Genomic DNA, 20,586 nt, shown 5'->3' on the forward strand with positions numbered 1-20,586 from the left:
GTTTTATTTAAAAAAGAGGGGAAGAAGAAGAAGAAAGGGAAGAAAGAGAAGCAGCAGCAGCATCACGGAGCCCAGACATCTATTTGAGCTTTAGTATTTGTAAGTTAAAAGATGTGTTAATGTCCAACAACATGTGTCTAAAAGCATGTTTTAACATTGGTAGAATCCCATTCTTGTCAAGCTGGGAATCACCATCATCTGGCCCACAGATGAGGAAACAGAGCCACAGAGATGCTTGACTGACGTCCTGAAGAAAGTGAGGAGGCCAGTATTGAGGCTGGGGTTTCCTGAGCACTGAAGAGGTGCTCAGGAAGTTTCTGAGGTTCCCAGCAAATATCAGATACAGTTGATTGGACCTCTTGAGAGTTGGAATTTTTTAAGTGCTTTATTGAACGAAGAGTATAGTGTGGGAAGTCAGGAAACTTTACGCCCGAAACATGAAAGCAAGAAGTAGGAAGGCTTCGGATGGGTCTCTTGGTCTCTTTCTTGTCAGTTTGTGCATTTATAAGATGGAGAGAATCCCTGTTCCGGGTGCTTCATAGGCCCAGAAGGATTTGGTGGAGGCTACAGAGAAGAAACTCTTCTTGCTTGCGTCTTCCCATGTCCTTCCTACGGAAAAGCCTCTTGAGCCTGAAAGAAAACCCGAACACTTGAGATGTCCATTATTTCAGAAGTCCCCACTGACCACTCTCTATTCTAAAGACCTTGCCTTTTTAGGTCTTAGAAAAGACAATTATCATATGGTTTCACTCATGTGTGGGACATAAGCAATAGCATGGAGGACCATAGGGGAAGGGAGGGAAATCCAGAGGGGGAGAAATCAGAGAGGGAAATGAACCCTGAGAGGCTATGGACCTTGAGAAACAATCTAGGGGTTTCGGAGGGGAGGAGGGTGGAGGAGTGGGTAACAGAGTGATGGGTATTGAGGGCACATGCTGTGATGAGCACTGAGTGTTATACTTAATTAAGGAATCATCAAACATTACGTGAAAAACTAATTATATACTATACAGTGGCTAAATGAACATAATATAAAGAATGTTTATACACACACACACACACACACACACACACACACTTCCTCCAACCTAAGACAAAATTTCTCATTTGATGAAGATTGCAACCCCATTTTATTAAAGTACTTCACTTCACTCTTCCTAGGTGCTGACCTCTTCCCTACTTAACCTCCTGATTGTGGTGATAACAAGTAACATCTGTGCAGAGTTCTACAGCTCAGGGAGTGGTTTTATATCTGTTACGTTGCAGAGCCTTGGTAGACAGCCCTCCTGGGTGTGGATCCCACATTCATTCTTAACTATCATTATCCTCTGAAAGCCACAGATTCCTCATCTGTTAAAGCACAAAAAAATATGAAAGGAATACTGACCTCAGAAAATGGTTTTTAAGATTAAATGAAAAAAAACTTACAATAATGACTAACATTTATTGAGAATTGATTCTGTGCTAAGCATCATGCTAAGAATTAAGGGGCATGGAGTTAGCTCTTTAACTTAAATGAGAATCTGTGTAAAACTACTCAACAGAAGTACTCAGTACAGTGTCTTGGTATAGACTATGCAAAGGTCAAATGTTAGCTTTCTATATTATCCCTGCTCCTACCACTAGTAACTCATAATAGGACGAGTAAGGAAGGGGATGATTTTCAAAGGAAAAAACCGATTTTTGGAAGGGTTAAGTTACTTGCCAGTATCATGTCTTTGGCAAAAGAAAGGAGTACAGGAGAGAGGAATAGAGAAAAGGAAACAGGGAGAGAAATGTTATATCCCAAAGAAAAAGTCACAGAATGCCAGCTGGTCAGCAAGGAATAGACTTTAGGAGTTCAGCATGCCTTGGGTTTAGAAGTGGGTGGTTTCCATTGCAGGAGCTTTCTCTATAACTGTGGAAGACAGCCTCCCCGAAGGTCTGCTCACCAGCCCTGTTGGTAAATGTGATAAGAGAGGTTAATTTCATTTATATCCTCGAATGGCATTATTAAGTGGTCAGCTGTGCTGAATTTCACTCTATGTCCTTGTTGGGACATTTCCCTTAAAACTAAATTCTGTTTAGGGACGCCTGGGTGGCTCAGTTGGTTAAGCGGCTGCCTTCGGCTCAGGTCATGATCCCAGCATCCTGGGATCGAGTCCCACATCTGGCTCCTTGTTCAGCGGGCAGCCTGCTTCTCCCTCTGCCTCTGCCTGTGCTCACTCTCTCTGACAGATAAATAAATAAAATATAAAAAAAAAAAAACAAAAAAAACCCTAAATTCTGTTTAAGACCTTTTTAGTATATATTTCCCATGTATACAAAACAATGTTTTTCTATATTAGGTTTATAGACTGGCTTATTCTTTACACAAACATTTACTGAACATGAACCTGTGTTCCAGTTGCTTTGCTGGATGTTAGACAATGGGAGATGTAGGACAAGCACTTGAAGAGCCCAGAATCTTAGAGGACAGACATGGAGGCCTAAGTAATGCAATGGGAAGGGCTTTTGCAGCTCTCCAAGGATGCTGGATGTTAATTTGGGGCAAATAGGAGCCACAGAATGATTCTACGTGGAGACTTATAGGATCCAGTAGCAGGGACACCCTTGGAGACGTGAGGCAGTTCAGGCAGTGATCCAGGCAAGAGAGAAGTACAGAGACAAGGAAGCGACAATCAGAATAAAGCTTGGTGATCAGTTGCATTTGGCCTGTTAAGTAGAGGAAATGTAGGGGATGTCTGTAAGGACATTTCCTTTTGTCTCTAATGTATTCATTGAACAGATATTTATTAAGTACCCACCGTGTGTCAGGACTCATGCTGGGGGTTGAGGGCAGAGTAGTAAAGCCCAAAGACATAGGATAGGTAGGGAAGGGGCCATGGAAGCGTAGAAGAAGGGTTCCTGCTCCTGAAAGGAAGTAATGTCCAAGAGACGTCTGAAGAAAGAGCAGAAATGAACGAGCTGAGGAGACAGAGAGAGGAGAGTGTTGCGAGCAGAGAGTACAATGTGTATACAAAGACCCTGTGCCAGGAAGTTCTGTGAATGCCCCAGAGACAGGATGAAGCTCTGTATGGATAACACAGAGTAGGATGGGAGGAGATGAAAAACAAGGGTACAGAGTTATGTGTTAGGGAAATAAAGAAGCAGAATAAATGGATCACCACCATTTTCACCACCCAATTCCGCCTTCCCAATGGCCTGAGGAGTCTGGGATTCTCAAAGAGACCAGAAATATCTGGAATGGAGTTGGAAGTTAAGTACCATGGCATTAGCAACTGGGATGACCACAGAAATCTCTTTTCCTTCCGCTCCCCTCTCTTTTCCCCCTTCTCCTCCTCTTCCCTTTTGTTCTCCCCCCACTCACCCACCCACATACCATGCTTTTCCTCACTTCTAGCCCTTCATACTGACTATTACCCTTTCCTGGAATACTGTCTCCCCAGAAATTCCTTCAGGCCGCTACTCAAGCATTAGGTCATCTCTGAAACCTTTCTGGACCCTGAGCCAGTTGAGTTAGATGCTTTCTCTAGTGTGTTTCCTACAGTCAGGAATCCCCTCAATCATTATTCCAGTTTGTCCATCTGCCTCTCCCTTTAGATGGAGAATTCTTTGTGAGCAGAGGCTTTGTCTAATATGCCTCCTTATCTTCAGTATCTAACTCAGAGTCTGGCCTACTTGATGCTCATATAAATGTTTGTTGACAGCATAAAAAAATTCAGGAATCATGTTTCTACTAAGCATAGGAAATTTAAATTCTCTATTATCCCATGTAAGTTTTAAATATCCCTGAGTCACTGGAACTACTAGCCTAGGATGCTTAGGATACGCTGCTTAACCAGCCTGGACTTACACAATGATATAGCTAACATTGCTGCATATTTTCTGTATGCAAAACAGACTTCCAAGTGCCTTATGTTTACTGACTTATGTCATTTCTCACAGTTCCAAAACAAGGTAGCACACAAGGAAACCAAGATACAGGGATTAAGTAACTTGTCCAGTAGTGAATGAGGGAGCTGGGATTGGAACCCTAGCAATTTGACTCCAGATCAGTATAGCCTTATCGAAACAATTTCACATTGTCCCAATTCATTTACCCTGAAACAGCAACACCTGTGTTTTTGTTATAGATAAAGAAAGCAAGGGCGAATAAAATCAAGTCATTAGTTTTACTCTCCAGAGAAGAGATGGCCAGGATCCATTCCTTTCTTGCCACCTTCTACAACCCTAACTGATTCTTGTATATGCCTAAAGGAACTATACCCACCTGCCTTCTCCCCGCTGAGGTTCTAGACCGGGACTTATCTCACATACTGTCCTGGAAATCTTGATAAGAACTTACAGGGAAGGGGATAATAAGGACATCTAATGTCCTTTCAATATGCAACCCAGAATAGAGGCAAGACTAGGTGTTCCATTTTCTTTCTTTTGGTCCATCATTGTTTCTTTCTTGCCTTCTAAAGTTGGAAGGGGTAGGACTCTCCAAAAACTTGTTTTTCTTCATACTTATACCTTCCCAACATAGGATAAAAGGAATAATCCAGGGGTACCTGGGTGGCTCAGTGGGGTAAGCCTCTGCCTTCGGCTCAGGTCATGATCTCAGGGTCCTGGGATCGAGCCCTGCATCAGGATCTCTGCTCAGTGGGGAGCCTGCTTCCCTCCCCCACTGCCTGCCTCTCTGCCTACTTGTGATCTCTCTCTCTTTCAAATAAATAAATAAAATCTTAAAAAAAAAAAGGAATAATCCATAGTGAGATAAGGACTTCTGTTTGTGTTGCTGACATCAAAAAACTCCTTCATTGTTGTGATAGCTTATCCCCCTGAGGTCGCCATTTTGTCTCCAATCCATATTGGAGACTGCTTATGGAAGATTATTTCCATCTCCAGGAGGGAGATAACGAAAGCATTATACTGTGACCAGTGCCAATGATCTTGCCAGGGCTGTGCTTGTCAACAGACGTCTTGTTCTTTATAAGCATAGCAGTTTTGCCTGTCTTTATTTTTCTCTTTGGCTTTCACTGAAATCCATCGAAGTAGAGGCAGGGTCAAACTCTTTCCAGATGTAACTATTGGAAAGAAATACTTTTCTTTCGTGTCTTTAAATGGTAACAGAGGTATAGTTTTAACATAGAGGAAACTTTGGATTGAGCTGCTAAAAAGGAGAGCAGGAGAAAGGACTCAAGCATATTCCTCATTCTTATTTGTGACTTGAATATGAACATTGGCTTCAGGTTGAAAGTTGGCAGCACAGAAGTATTTTAACAAAAGTAATTTGAAGCAATAAAATAGGCAGTTTGCCATTTTTATATAAGTAATAGAAGTTCAAAAAAGGCAAGTAAGAAAAAAATCAAAGCATTATTAGTTTGGGGATTTTTATTGTACTCTCATAACTAAAAGAATAAAAAGTTCCGTTTTTCAAGGGCAAAATCTGTAAGACAGTTCTGAGTATGGATGGCCACAAAAAAAGCCAGCAAAAAAGATGTAAGATGAATAAGTCTGATTCCCATGTCTGGCGCATGGAGTTAATAGTTAACAATTAAGACAAAGCATGTTCACATACGTTGTAAAAGAAGCATGCATTAAGCATTCATATTTCACGAGGCCCTAGCGGACAAGAGGGAAAAAAAAGAGAAGACATTATAAGACATTATTTTCACTATCAAAGGAGGCTAAAAGCCATACACACAAATGCTACAAGGCAGAGAAGTAAAAATGGGCCGGCCATGGTTAAGTGTGGGGGTGGGCGTGGAAAGGATGGCACCTTTAGAGTCAGAGGGATTGGGGTCCAGCTTCTACCTCCAGTACGGTTTGACGTGGACAAGTTACATTATGTCTCCAAGTGTTGTGTTTTTCATCTACAAAATGGGAATTTGTGCCTTGCACACTTGTGAAAAATGAGTAATATGCAACACATGTAAAGCATCTTTGTCTTTGCCTGGCTCCTTGTAGGCATCTAGTAACTGTTATTTCTCAGCCTTACTTCTCGGTAATGGGGGTATGAAACTAGCCGCTACGATGCTCACATAGCCGTCTTCTTGCGGTGAAAAGGCAGAAGCAAACAAAAAGTCAGCTGTCAAGGTGTCATTACTGCACAGAGAGGACGTAGTCACACAGTATGCTGATTTAAAAATAGGAGCTGGGGTTGGACTAGAGCCTGTGTTTGTCTTTCCACTATATCCGTAGGCCTCTCTAAATGACCGAACAAGATGCTGACACCCAATATCGTCAGAAAACTACCCCCAAATGCCACGTTTAATGGGGGAAATTAAATATTTTTACTCTTTTCAGTATTTAATATTGTTTCCATAAAACAATACATAGGACAATACTTTTCCTATTCCTATCAAATTTTATTTTGTTTACTAAAGAGACTCATCAAAAGAAGGCTTTTTTAGGGAATTAAGTAGGAAGGGACTGATGAGAGGCCCTGAAGAAACATCTAGAGCTTTCACAGAGAGAGGTGTGTCTGAATTCAAGAATGAGAGTTCACCCAGGAGGGGAGACTGAACAGAGCCGGGAGGGCTCTCTGAAGCTCAGAGACGGGAACCTGCATGTCGCTGTACACCAGCTATCAGCAGGCGTGGATGACAACATTTGTGGTTTTCCTGCTGAAGTGTCCATAAAAAATGAATTATATGAGGGTTAAAAAAAGAAAAAGAAGAAAAAAAAAAAGGTGGTATGGGGCCACTGAGTGTGAATCATCATGAGGATCACCATGCAGGGAGCCCTGTGGGAATATGTGTAACAGCAGCCCTCATGAGGTGTTTCTCATAATATACTGTGTATATGCCAGGCACACGCAGAGTAACCTGCGAAGGAGGCACTCTAGGGCTTAGTTCACAGATAAGAAAACTCTTCAGAGGAAATGGAAGAGACAGGAGTCAACAGCCAAGGAGACAGTCTTGGAATGTGAATCCCTGCTCGGCCTCTTTCTATCTGTATAAATTTGCTGAGTCTCAGCTTCCTCATTTACGAAAAGTAAGTATAGATAATCACACTGAAGTATTGAGGTAAATATCAGAGATGGTGAACGTAGTGTCTAAGCACAATCCCTGGTATGGAATAGTGCTAGATGCCTTACAACGCTTGTGGTAGGTGCAAAACTGAAGTTTTGGGTGGCTGGTTGGATAGGTGGATAGGTGGATGGGGGTGGGTGGGTGGGTGGGTGGATGGAGGGCCAGACTGAAACACATAATACACTACACTAGCTAAAAGACAAAAAAGATGGTTGCTGAGCTTCCATCTTGGGGTCTCCCATTCTATGTTTTAGCTTGATAAGAGTCCCAAAAGGGCTATAAAACATATGTGATTAATCCCATTTGAAGTGTGAGTAAATCCAAAGCCCGATCTCAGATAATTTCTCAAACTCATTTGCATACTTTGATTAGTCAACAAATATTCATTGAGCACCAACTCTGTGCCAGATTCTGTTCTAAGCATTGGGGACATAGTAATGAAACAGACAAAAATGCCACCTCATATACAACTTACAGTTTCTTGAGAGTAAGGGGTAATAGATAGTCAATGAGCAAAACAAATAAGTGAGGTATATACTCATACCTTGAGGAGCTGGGCAAAGACAGGAATCCATATCCCTGGGATTGCAAGGTCACATAGACTAGGCTATAAACATCTACCACCCACAGATTCCCAAGTCACAAGATCAAACACGCACAGCCACAGCAGCCACTTTCTGAACTCAATTCTGCATCTCTTAAAATTGCACATTTAACTGTGGCATGGATGGGGCAGAGGTGGTGCCGAAGTGCAGAGGTTCCCCCACCCTGTTATAGCTTGATCCCTGAGAGCCCCGAGAAGAGCTGACGGCAGGGCTTTCAAACCAACAGGAAAATTGGGGTCACTCTTTGCTCTATTGTATTGCATTAGTTGTGCTGTGGTTTCGTAGCTTCATGGAAAGGAAGCAGATGGAGTCCCTGACCTTGGGTGTTGACAAGCTAAAAAGTTAAAAAAAAAAAAAATCCCCCAGGCTCCATGTGGTATCTGGATAATATCACACCATAGCTAAAGGCCAGACCCTGACCAACATTCAAAAGTGATGACAATAGGTTAGCACCAATGTAATGATTATGACTCTTCCGTTAAGCACTGGGTCTATACCAAGTCCTATAATGAGGGATCCAAACCACAGAGAAAATATGACCTCAGCCATCTGTAAAACAGAGATAGACTTAAAATTCTAACCACCCAATTATCTCTTTGTCCATTTTTCTCTGTTCTCACAGCCACAACTCTAGAGTAGATCACTGTCATCTCTCACTTGAACTGCTTGAGCAATCCTCTATCGCTCTCCCAGCTTCCCTCAATGGTTTCTGCTGTTCTGGGGCAAAAGCACACACCCCTGAGGATGGTTCACAAAGCCCCTCTTTTTCCATGCCGCAGCCTCACTGAACCCTCCCAAATACACAGCATTCCCTCTAATTGCCAAATATTTGCATATGTTGTCCATCTCTGGAATTTCCTTTCTTCAGCTGGCCAACTCCTACTCATCGTTCTCTCATCTGAAATGTTACCTCCTGACATTTAACTCCAATTTTAATTCTCCCTAAATTCTAATACTTGGTTGGTGGTTCCCCCCCATGTGGTACTCTCCTCGAGCTTGGCCTTCCTGATTGGTAAACACCAAGTAAATAACTGAATGTCTGTAATTAAATGAATTGTACTGTCTCCCAGAGACCCAGCAGCAAAGTTGCTAGAATTCTAGTACTTATCTTGCTGCTCTTTTTCTCTTATTCACCCCCAAATTAGATCTGCTTAAGAATCAAGTGTGGGTACCCACATTTTAGGCACAAGAGTAGTAGATGGATGTAGTAGTAGTAGTAGCAGTAGTAGTAGTAGTAGTAGTAGTAGATGCCTTTTTCCTGAGCAGTGAGCAGTGTGCTGCCCATGGTCTTTTCCCTCCTAGGCATGGATACCCACCTTGGGATGATATTTATACACTTCAGTCAGTAGAACTGGACCTCTGAAGTTGATTCCTTATTCTTTCTACTTCAGCTCACAACTAGGGCATCTAGGTGAATTTAGCTTCCCGAGGAAATTGTTCTGTTTCTTGCTTAATGGGTTATAAAAAGCACTAGGCTCTCTGTATCATTGTCCCAGTAGATGCATCAGTGTGGAAGTCTAAGGGGTCCTCCGTCACTATACATCATCTAGAAATGGACTTAAAGAATCTTAGAGTGTTCATGATAGAAAAACTTTAAAGATGATTTGACCTAAACTCCTTTCTTTCTTTCTTCTCTCCTTCTTTCCTTCTTTTCTCCCTTCCCTTCCCTTCTTTCCTTCTCTCCTTCTTTTATTTTTCCTTCCTTTCCACATAGCTGTTGTGTATCAGGTAATATGCTCAAAATTGGGAATTTAAGCAGGCAGAAACAGATCAGCTTAAATTACAAAGCTTATAGTCCTTCTAGACCTTTAGAAAAGTAGCTGATCACAATAATGTATGCCAGGGGAGGACTTGTTTGTTTATTCATGTTTCCCCATTTCAGGACATGTGATATTGGAATAACAATTGGCCTCAGTTTCTGTGACATCGTTATGTACTATTGAATGTTGTGTTCTCATTTGGAATGTTGATTGTGATTAAGAAAATCAAAGTTTGGGGCACCTGGGTGGCTCAGTGGGTTAAGCCTCTCCCTTCAGCTCAGGTCTTGATCCCAGGTCCTGGGATCAAGCTCTCTGCTCAGCAGGAAGCCTGCTTCCTCCTCTCTCTGCTCTGCCTCTCTGCCTACTTGTGATCTCTCTCTCTCAAATAAATAAAAAAAAAAAAAAAAGAAAATCTAAATTTATGTTTGTAAAGGTAATATGAGAGAATTAATATGTCTCATTATCTGATAGTTTGGCACTGGATCCAGCAAACATTAGGTGCTAAATAAATGTTTGTTGTAAAATCTCTCCTTTGAACACCATTTCTCACCTTATCAGTATTTACTAATCTGTCTTCCAAATGCTTTTTGGCTTGACCAAAAACATAAATATATCATCAAAAGCCAAAAAGAGAGAGAACCAACATACATTAAGTGACAGATTTTGTACTAGGCCCTAGGGTACTTATAGTATCTCATTTATTCTCACTGAAATCCTTCAAATTGCATGTTTACCACCTTATTTTGCTGATGAAAACTTAAAGGCTATATAAGATTCTGTGACTTCCTGATGTCACATAGCTGGTAATTGTGAAGCCCGCTAGGATCTGCCTAGCATTCTCTTTAGCTGTGTACCATGTGGTCTGAACAACAAGCATTCTAGAATTGATTTACACAGCTTTATGGGAATAACCATCCCACCTTTTTAGGTGACCATTTTAACGAGTTAGGGAGGATTTCTATGTTTAAATTTGGGTCTTCATGTTAAAACAATCCACCTTATTACTTTAAATGCAAGAGTAGTATTTAATGCTTTATCTTGAAAGATGATAACTAAAATTCATCTCCATTTTTTCCCTTAATTTACATTTCCAAGGCTCATTCTGTCTGATTAAGTAGACTCTTTGCACTAACTCTGAAATTCTGGCAGCCCTGAATTTTTATTACCTCTCATTATCATGTTTCCTTTTAACTTACATCAAGTTTGGGCATATAACTCCCTTTTATCTTATAACTACTGCCTACCAGTATTTCCTAGAGTAACTGCAGTTACCCTCACTATGAGACCATTATACTTGGATTTGTTGAAGTGGCACCTTCCCTACCATCCCACCCCCAGCGTATTAGTTAGGCCACTTGATTTTAAGTTATAGAAACCAGCCTAAAGTAGCTTAAGCAAAAAAGTGGGACTTATTACAGGAGAAAAATGTTGTCTCCTAAAAAACAAGGTCAAGAATACAAATGAAGCTGAGAATGATATCTGGACTCTCTCCATCTCTCATTTCTGTCCCTCTCTCAATGGTCACTTTATTCTTTTTCCTCTGAAGACTGGCTTTCTTTGGTCTTTGGGCCATAAGAAAAAAGCTCCCCAGGGTCTATTTTCAGATCCCAAATGTACATATTGTGATTCACACACCTGGAAAAAAAAACAAAACACCAAAACCCTAATTTTCTTGATCCAACTTCCAAACTGTTAGGGAAAGATCTCTGAGGACCAAGCAGTGCTTGGTCCAAGCAACTGTGGCCAGGAAGGTAGTATCTTTATTCAAAGTACCTGCTCTACTCTATGGAAGGAGGTAAGGGGCTTAAATAGAGATAATTATAAACTGACAAGATTCTGAAATAATTCTTCTACTTTTGCCTCAGATCAGTTTTCTCAGCAGTCTTCTGACAATGAGGAGAGTAAAGCCAGAATCAGAGATTTAAAGATCATAATGATTATTTGCAGCAACTATGAAGGGGACTTGGCATGGTGAAAATCATGAGGGCAGGGACCACATCTGTCCGTTTATAGCTGTGTTCTTAACGTCCAACGTGATGCCTGCAGTCAGTGGAAATGGGAGATCTACTAATTAAAGGATGCATAAAACTCGAGGGAAAAGTGTCGTTCATTATACTCCCTCCCTGGTAAAAAGTGAGAGTAAGAAATGAAGAAAAAAGATGAGGAGGGGCGCCTGCGTGGCTCTCAGTCAGTTATGTGTCTGCCTTTGGCTCAGGTCATGATCCTGGGGTCCTGGGATTGAGCCTTGCATCGGTTTCCCTGCTCAGTAGAGAGCCTGCTTCTCCCTCTGCCTCTCTGCTCCCCCTGCTTGTGTTCTCTCTCTCTATCTCTCTGTCTCAAATAAATAAATAAAATCTTTAAGAGAAAAGATGAGGAAAAGTTAACATTATCAGAGATAGCACTGGAGTATATTCTCTGTCTGAGTGGCACATAGAAATTGTCTTGCTCCAAGTGAGCACTGGATCAGCATTTTCAGTATCTAGGATTTTAAAAGTGGCACTAGTGCTTGGAAGTCTTATTAAGGCTTTTGAGGTAAATCCTGTATATAATCCAAGAAGCTATGTTTATATATACATGTTTGTAATGGAAGAAACTTTCTCATATAGGAAAACTTGAAAAAGATGAGCAATTCCATGAGCTATAAATAATTCAACAATATTCTCTATATAGAAACCTTCATATTCTAAACATTCATATCCTTCTGATTGTTTTCTATAGCAATCTAGATTATTGAGAATGAAATACTTCCAAAATATATCCTTTTGAGTGGATTTCATTTTGTGTAACTTCTTGATTTGTTTGATTTTTTATTATTTTTAAATCACCGTATCTGTTTGTAAGGTATACAGTCTACTCACCTGGACTTCACGTGCCTTGTTAAATGGATAGAGAGAGTGGTTTTGGGAGGGAGAGGGACTGGAAGAGGGAGGTAATAAAAACATTCTTTAGTTTGAAGTTTGGTGCATGAGTTCACCCTTTAAGTTGCTATTTGTTCTCAGTCAAGTGCATTTGTTTCAAAACGGGAGATTGAGTTCAATGATGTTTAAAATTTGCTTATACCATATTATCTTAGGTTTTTTCCAATCAGAAAGTATTTATTGACAAGAAATAATTTCCAGGAAGCAAATCTTTAAAATAGTACTAAGTATGAGAAAGACATGGGGGTGGGGGGAGGTGATCTTGAGGTGCCACTGTTTATAATAGGAGAAACAGACAAAGAAACTACATATCCAATATAAAAAACAATCACATAAATTTGTGGTCTTCCCCATAGATAATACGGTAAAGTGATTTAGATCAAAATGGGAAGGTGATAGTGTCACTCTGACTCGGGGCAAACTGCACCTGAAATGGGAACTAACTGGAGTATATTCAAAGAAGGCACAAAGGCCAGTGAGGAAACCAGAAATAGTGTCACATGAGAAAAACTGGGGATGTTCTCTCGAAAGAGGAGGAAACTGAGGGATTTAAACTTCTGTAGAGCTGCTGTGAAGAAAAGAGAGTAGAATGGTTTGTAGGATCACATGGGAGAGAATTAGGATCAATGAAGAGAAGGTTCCAGAAGATCAATCTCAACGTGAGAGATAAAGAATTTTGTATAATCTAAGAATGAGATATGCTGCCTCTGAAGAACATAAATGATCTACCTTTGGACATGTGCAATATGATCCTGCAGAGATGGGAATGTGGAAAATCTGAAGGCCTGTACCAGGAAGCTCAAAGACCTTCCAGTCTGGAGGCTTGGTGGTCTCAAGATTGGGAAAAGTAGATTAAGGCAGAAAGTCCGATGAGAAGAGTATCACATGACTTTATTTTCATAGGGTAATTCTCAATGTCCTTTTTTTTATTTTTATTTTTTTTTATTATTTTAAAGATTTTATTTATTTATTTGACAGAATGATCACAAGCAGGCAGAGAGGCAGGCAGAGAGAGAGGAGGAAGCAGGCTCCCTGCTGAGCAGAGAGCCCGATGTGGGGCTCGATCCCAGGACTCTGGGATCATGACCTGAGCCGAAGGCAGCGGCTTAACCCACTGAGCCACCCAGGCGCCCCCTCAATGTCCTTTTAAACCTCAATACTTTCTTATTCTAGACCTACTAAGGGCACCAACAATTTCAGAAGTTATCTGCTTCCCCTAATGTTTGTATTTGGGCTACCACATTTTCTTTTCACCCTTGCATTTAATTGAGGATCTCCCTTTACAGAGATATTCATGGGAAAGTTTCTATCACCTCCATACTGAACTCATATGAGTAGACAGATAGCACAGATAGGTAAGTGTTTATCATTTTTAACTTATAGAAGCAGTGCACTCATTAAAGATGTAAAAAAAAAATCTGGAAAAGTAATAAGTAGGAAAAAAAAGTCTATAATTCAAATATACAAGTGACCAAAGAAGATTAACACTGTGGATTTTCCTTCTTGTCATGTTCCATGCCTTAGTAGCATACAGATCTAATTTAACACAAGAGAGATCTTTCTGTGTTTGATCTTCCAGCAAATAACTTAATGAGCTTTTTCAAGAGTTAAAAATTCTTCAGTGAAGAGACTGAAAAACCACCTGTCAGGAATGTCATAAAGGGAAGTGCCATCCCTAGACAAGAAGATGATCTAAATCGGGAGTTGATAAACTTTTAATATAAATGGCCAGATAGTAAATATTTCAGGCTTTTCTGGTCATACAATCTCTGTTCCAACCACTCAACTCTGCTGTTGCAACACCAAAGCAGCCATAGACACTGTGTAAACAAAATGGCTATGGCTGTGTGCCAATAGAACTTTATCAAAACAAGGCCAGATTTAGCCTGTGGGCTGTAGTTTGCCAGCATCTTAAACCAAACCAAATGGCTTAACTAAACCAAATAGCTTATTGGCCTTTATAGCTTCAAATCTCTTATTGTGACAAAAAGAGCTGAAAGCCTCATTCAAAACCAGTAAGAGTTTTGGCAGACTCCTGTAGTCACATGAGTTAAGAGACTAGGTCAAGAAAGTTCACCTAGACAGGTCTCATCAGGCAAACACCAATTTTTTATAATTAGACACCAGGAACCCAAGTTAGAAGGCTGAATAATAAATGGTCTTGAGAACAGAATAGATTTAGAAAATTAAGACAAGTCACTTGCACCTTCTGAAGACAAAATCTAGGCTAGAAGAAAGGAAAGCAAATATTTACAATGAATTTAGCTCAGTGCCTGGTATATAAATGCTTGATTGAGTAAATTAGTCTATTGTATTCTAATATGACTTGTTCTATCATATTCTAAATCATTCAGTCTGTAGAGCTATTCATCAGACACTTACTAAGCATTTATTATGTGTCAGCAAGTCTACTAGGTACTGATAGTATAGTAAAAAATAAGATATATAATACAATACAAGACAAGACTCTAAAGACCAGGTTCTTTGGTAAAATTTCACAACCCAAACTGTTAATGCTCAGGTAGAATTAGAAATACAGTGCTGTTAGAACGTGGTGCTCATGTGCCTGAGTCAGGTGTGGTGGTCAGGAGGGGCTTTTCAGAGAAGATGATGACTGAATGAGTCCTGAGCATGAATGGGGTTAGACTGGTAAGAGGTCTTACAGTAACTGGGAAGGCATGTCTTTCCAGCCAGAGGGGAACCCTATGGATGAGGGCGAGTGAGTGACTTTCCAGGGATGCAAATGAGTTAGGAAGGCCAGGCAGAAGACAGCAAGTTGGGAAGGCACAGAGCCAGAACTCTGTACTTGAAGAACCCTGTAAATCCTGATAAGGAGTTTTGCCTTGACCCTGAAAGTGGGAAGCTATTTTAAGCAGAGAATAACTCGACAAGATGTGTATTTTAGAAAGACCAGCAAAAATGCATCTAATGGTACATTAGAGGGTTTTCCTTAAAACTTTGCTAGTTACTTCTGGCCAGGGACCGGAAGTGACCTCAATACGTGGGCCAGAAGGGACAGTGGTACCACAGGCATAGGGGTTGTAGCTGAAGAAGCAGAAGCAAGGTACTTCTACTATACGTTCTCCCTTTTCTTCCCACCACACACCCGAGCCTGCCTTGCAATCCACTTCTATCAGAATATGGTCCTCTGTTCCAAATGTCTCCACTTCCACAAGAGTGACAATACTTGTTTCCTCTTTGTCTTTACAGATCTGTCATTGAGAGAGCTTGGATTTTCCACAGTCCTTCTCCCTGAAGAACCGGTTATGCTGGTGAGTTATATGGTTCTTTATCTTGTTATAGTCTTTGGTCATGAGCCAAATTATGGTAAAGCTTGACTTGAATAGTACTTTTATTCTGGGGCCGTTTTGTATTCATGATTCTCAGACCTTCTGCTGAAGCCTTCCGAGTTCTGCCCATGCTTGTAGCGAGGTACACCCCTGGGTGTGTAGGTATTCATACCCCTTTAGAGGTAAACTCCCTTTAGGCCAGCATTGAATTGCTGATCAGTTGTGTATAATGCAAATGTTTGTGATGCATATATCAAATTTAAATCCTCTGGAGATTATTTTTACGTTCAAAGGAATCCTGCTACAAGTGATGAATATATCTGAAAAATTAATAAGTACTTCTTTTTTGTCTTCTTCAAAATGTGATCATTTATTCACATTAGAAGTAAGCCTAATGCTCAATAATGAAGCTTTGCATCCATGCCTGCTTTTGTTTGAAATATTGTTGAAATGTTGATGATGAGATACTTTGCCCCAGATTAGACAAAACTCAAAGGGTAGACATTAAAATGAGATATTTCAAGACTTCCTGAAAAGATTTCAGACATTTCTATAAGTTGCATTCTCATGGAAGAAGGGAATATATTTCCAGACATGATATCTGTTGTGGTCTCTTTTCAGAGCATTTTATAGTTTTTTTTTAATGTATATATGTATATATTTATTTATTTTTTACTGCTTTCGCACTGCAATGGCCAAATTGAGTAATGTGATAGAGACAATATAGCCCACAAAGCTTTAAATATTTACTCTCTGTTTTTTTTTGTTTGTTTGTTTTGAGAAACCTTGCTTAGCTACACTGTTTCATAGTTTTTGAATGATTGACTGGGATGTGGTTCTGGCTTTTTTGTTCTGTTTTGTTGTTGTTGTTTGCAGAAGGTTGGTTGAAGTTTGTTTATTGGGAGGCACAGTACTTAGAGGTGGGTGATATGAAGCTTGTCTTTTAGTTCTATAAAGAAAAGAGTTCGTTCTAGAGACTAAGTTTTTCCTTGCTTTTAGCGTAAAATATTTCTTGATGTGGAAATGCAGATTGAGAATAATGAATGTACTCAGAAGGCAGTTAATGTAACACATTTTTTTATATCCTCACATTTGGCTGTATGACTAGTAATAATTTGGAGAAAACAGAAATATGTTCAAAAAATATAATTCAGTTTCTAATAATTGGTTTCTTTTTGTAGTTCTTTTCCCTAGATTAGCACCTTTGTCAGTGTTTCAGTACCTCTTTATACACTCCTGGAGCAATCATTTTTGAATTTTCTGGGGCAGCCATTATTTTATCCTTTCTTTCATTGACATATCTGGAGTCTTGGACAATGCATTTTGATTTGGGGTACAGAATATAAAGTTAGTACGTGCCTTCCATCCACCTGTTTCCATATTCCTCCATCCCTTCCCACATTCCCATCACCACAGCTCACAAAAGCCTTAATATTTTTACTTTTGGTTCTAGGCCAATTCCATTTCATTTTTCCCTTCAAGTACAACGTAATCACTTCTGGATTGTTGACACGTTGTTGAAAATATTGTTATACTCAAATCTTTCCATTTTTTTTAACATCATAAAAAGCAAAATCAGAATTTCAATTACATTTGAAAAACATATTACCCCTGTCTTAAAATCCCAAAATGCCATCTGAAATAAGTTGCAAGGAACATTTCTGGTGTGTCTCTCAGCACACCTGTAGAAATTATTTATATCTCTACAATACTGTTTAATTTAGTTTGCTAACATTAATATAGGACAGAGTATCAAATGTTTCAGTACAACTATTCATATAACAGGAAATAGTATGTTAACTTCATTCGAAATCAGTTTTTACCTTCATGGCATGTTGGATAGAATGACTTGTTCACAATCTCAACAAAAATGTTTCTGTAGATATTCTACAGAATGGAAGAATAGTAGTGTTAGTACCACAAGAATGATTACCCCTTTAGATGATGTGTTTTGGCCATTTCCCTAAAGTTTTTGAGTGGTCTGGTGGGTTCCAAATTTTCCAATTAAGACTTTTAAAATTGGAAAAAAATAATCCAAGAAGCACAGTCATGGAATGCTTTGCTTCACTTTGAGGCTAAGCTTTACTCAGGATTAAAGACAAATAAATATATTCTCTTCTGGCATTTACCTTTACTGTTAAATATTCCAATAGCCACTCAATAATTCACATTGGGCTAATGTTTAAAACTGTTATATCAATATGACATGAATGCTGTCAAAATTGAGTTATTGTATCCTATTCTGCAGTGGTGTTGCTATCAAATATACTTTTCTTGGTTTAGACCTCTTCAGCCACTGGTATCTCTCCTTTAGATGAATACCAATATCAGGAATACAAATCTTTCATCTCAGAGCTAAACCCGGTCCTTGGTTCTCTAAACCAAGATTTTTCTTGGTTCTGGAAATGATATGGTCCTAATTACTACTCTTGTTGTCTTGAATGATTCCCACCAGGGTGGGCAACCTGAGTTAACTAATTGATGGCAGAACCTCCACTGGCCCGGATTAAGGTAGCTGTGGAAGTGAAAAGTGTATTTCCTTAACTTTAAGACATTCTCAATTATGATTCAATGACAGTGTTTGGGGGGCAGTTATGGATATAGTTACTGGTACACTACCTCTTTAGTGTACATTTATTTATGTTCAAATACACTTAAGAAACCTAATGTACAACATTAATTTACTTACTCTTATACTAACCGCTTATTTGAAGTGTCACTGTCAAACCTTGAGTCTAAATCATCTTAACCCTTGGGATTCTTTGGAATCTTTTGGCCGTCAGCAGTTACACATTGCATTGTGGGATGAGCTGAGTTTTCATCCTCTTTAACACCTTTGCAAAGGATGGCATGATTCCAAAGCAAATGGAAGGAGACCGCAGTTGGATTCTACATTAGCGATGTGGTTAAGGACATAGTTTTCTTTTTTGCTTAATTGATCTAATGATCTCTTGATATTTCATTTTAAAAGTCAGCCTTAGCTTCTGCTAGATAGACCACAGACACCTAAGTGGCAGATCTTCTTGAAGCATGACTTGTTAGCATCCACCTCTCTTAAATGCGAAAATTCTGTGACTTGCTAGGAGGTACTTGGTGATATCCACTGACTTTAATTGCACTGCCTGGGATGTGCAGATCATTGTCTGCCTGTCCTAACTTTTCACTAGCTGGTGACACTGTAGTACAACCTCTCTGGGCACATTTTGAGCAATTAGTAGATATCTAAATTCGGTGTAAAATTCCAATGTAGTGCTACTAATGCAAATATCTCATCCAAGACATCCATTTGAGTAGCTCTTACCTTCTACGCACTGCCAAGTTCATACACATAAAGGCAAAGATAACTGTGTCACAAATTAGTCCTCTTCCTAGGAGCTAGAGAGTTCTTTCTGGCATCCCTTGTAATACACATTCAGATTTCAGCCAATATTCCTCTTAGAATTAAGGAAACAGAGCAATTAACATTTCAAAGGACAAGTATCTCCTGTATAAACAAAAGAGACTTAAGCTATGAGCAATCACTCTAGCACTGGTAAAGATGAATACCTACAGTGTTTCCTCTTCTGTTCTCATCCTGCCTCCTCTTTCCCATCCAACAAGTAAACTTGTTACTGTTTGTGGGATAATTTTCCTTACAAACTGTTAAGACAACATTTTGGGGTTGGAGTATTTATTTTCTGTGAGTCTCTACCGAAGGAGACCACATATCCAGCCCAGAATAATCTATGTATGCCGGTTGTCCCTGTGTAATTGTTAGGAGGACTCCGTTTAGTTCTCAGAAGATCCAGGTTTGAGGGACAAATTCTACAAATGGATAAGGAGCCCCAATCAAATCATAAAATGCTTCCAGCTGAACAGCTGCCTCTCCTGTCCTTCTGTCCATCAACCCAGGCGGCTGAGGACCCTGAAAGTGTCATTTTCCTCATGACAGGAAGAGAAAAGGAGACTGGGTATAAGTTCCCCAGGGAAACTACAAAAAGGGTTTTGGAGGCATCAGTTGGGAAGGTGACAAGGACACTTGCAAATGGTCTAGGTGGCAAGAAATAAGGTGTGGTGGCAATACAGAGGCAGACCTGGCCCCGAGATAGCGAGAAGTCAGATGGGAGCCCCTGGGTATGCACTGCTCCTGGGGGTCCCATGCTGAGTTCTTGCAGACTCAGAAAATCTGTGTTGTATGAACATCACAGGGGCTCTGGTGCCCTTAGTTCCTTTGTTATTTTCCTTTGGGGTTTCCTATAGTGCTTGGCAATGTTATTTTGAGAGATGTCAGTTGCTCCACTACACAAATAGGCAAAGGCTTTTCTCGAGAGTGTGGCTGCATTTTTAAAGGCAGAACAATCCTATTCCTGGGAATTCAGATCATCCCCAGGAGCATCGGGGATCACAACCCACAAGGGAGGCAGAACTCACCAGGACACACTCCTGGCCATCCACATACCTGAAAACTGAGCCGTGTTCTGTGCATTGTTTAATGACACCCTCGCTCCTTCTCCACTGGCCTTTCTCTCTCCCTGCCACATTTTTTTTTTTCTCTATTTCTTCTTCTAGTCCCTTCCTCCTTCAGGCCCTCCCTCTCCTCTAATTGGAATGCATCTTATGTAGCATTTGATAACCCTTCTAAATTTTAAAGATAAGCAAATAGAATATTTTAAACTGTTTCTAAATGGAATCAAAGAAAAATTATGTTGGTTTTGAACTAAAATATTTTTAAAGATTTTATTTATGTATGTGTGAGAGAGAGAGAAAGCACAAGCAGGGGGAGCAGCAGAGGGAGAGGGAGAAGCACGCTCCCCACTGAACAGGAAGCCTGACACCAAGCCCCATCCCAGGCCCTGGAAATATGACCTGGGCTGAAGGCAGATGCTTACTGACTGAGCCACCCAGGCGCCCCTGAACTAAAATATATTTATTTGATTTTAAATTCATTTGTCACTAGGTCTGGAGGTAAAAATTACTTTTATTTCTGTGTGCAGGGTTTTACTGGTCTTTTTTTCCTCTCTTTCTCTCTCTCT

General features: G+C 40.0%; 1 protein-coding gene across 1 annotated transcript in view; it reads left to right on the plus strand.

Moving 5' to 3' along the window:
- TENM4 (teneurin transmembrane protein 4) overlaps positions 1-20,586 on the plus strand; it is a 2,938,802-nt gene that overhangs the window by 1,916,233 nt on the left and 1,001,983 nt on the right. Inside the window, exon 8 of the mRNA XM_047690277.1 lies at positions 15,495-15,556. The gene's annotated coding sequence lies outside the window, so the exon portion shown is untranslated. The remainder of the gene's footprint in view (positions 1-15,494; positions 15,557-20,586) is intronic.

The sequence above is a fragment of the Lutra lutra genome, chromosome 10 (assembly GCF_902655055.1).
Source record: "Lutra lutra chromosome 10, mLutLut1.2, whole genome shotgun sequence".
NCBI lineage: Eukaryota > Metazoa > Chordata > Mammalia > Carnivora > Mustelidae > Lutra > Lutra lutra.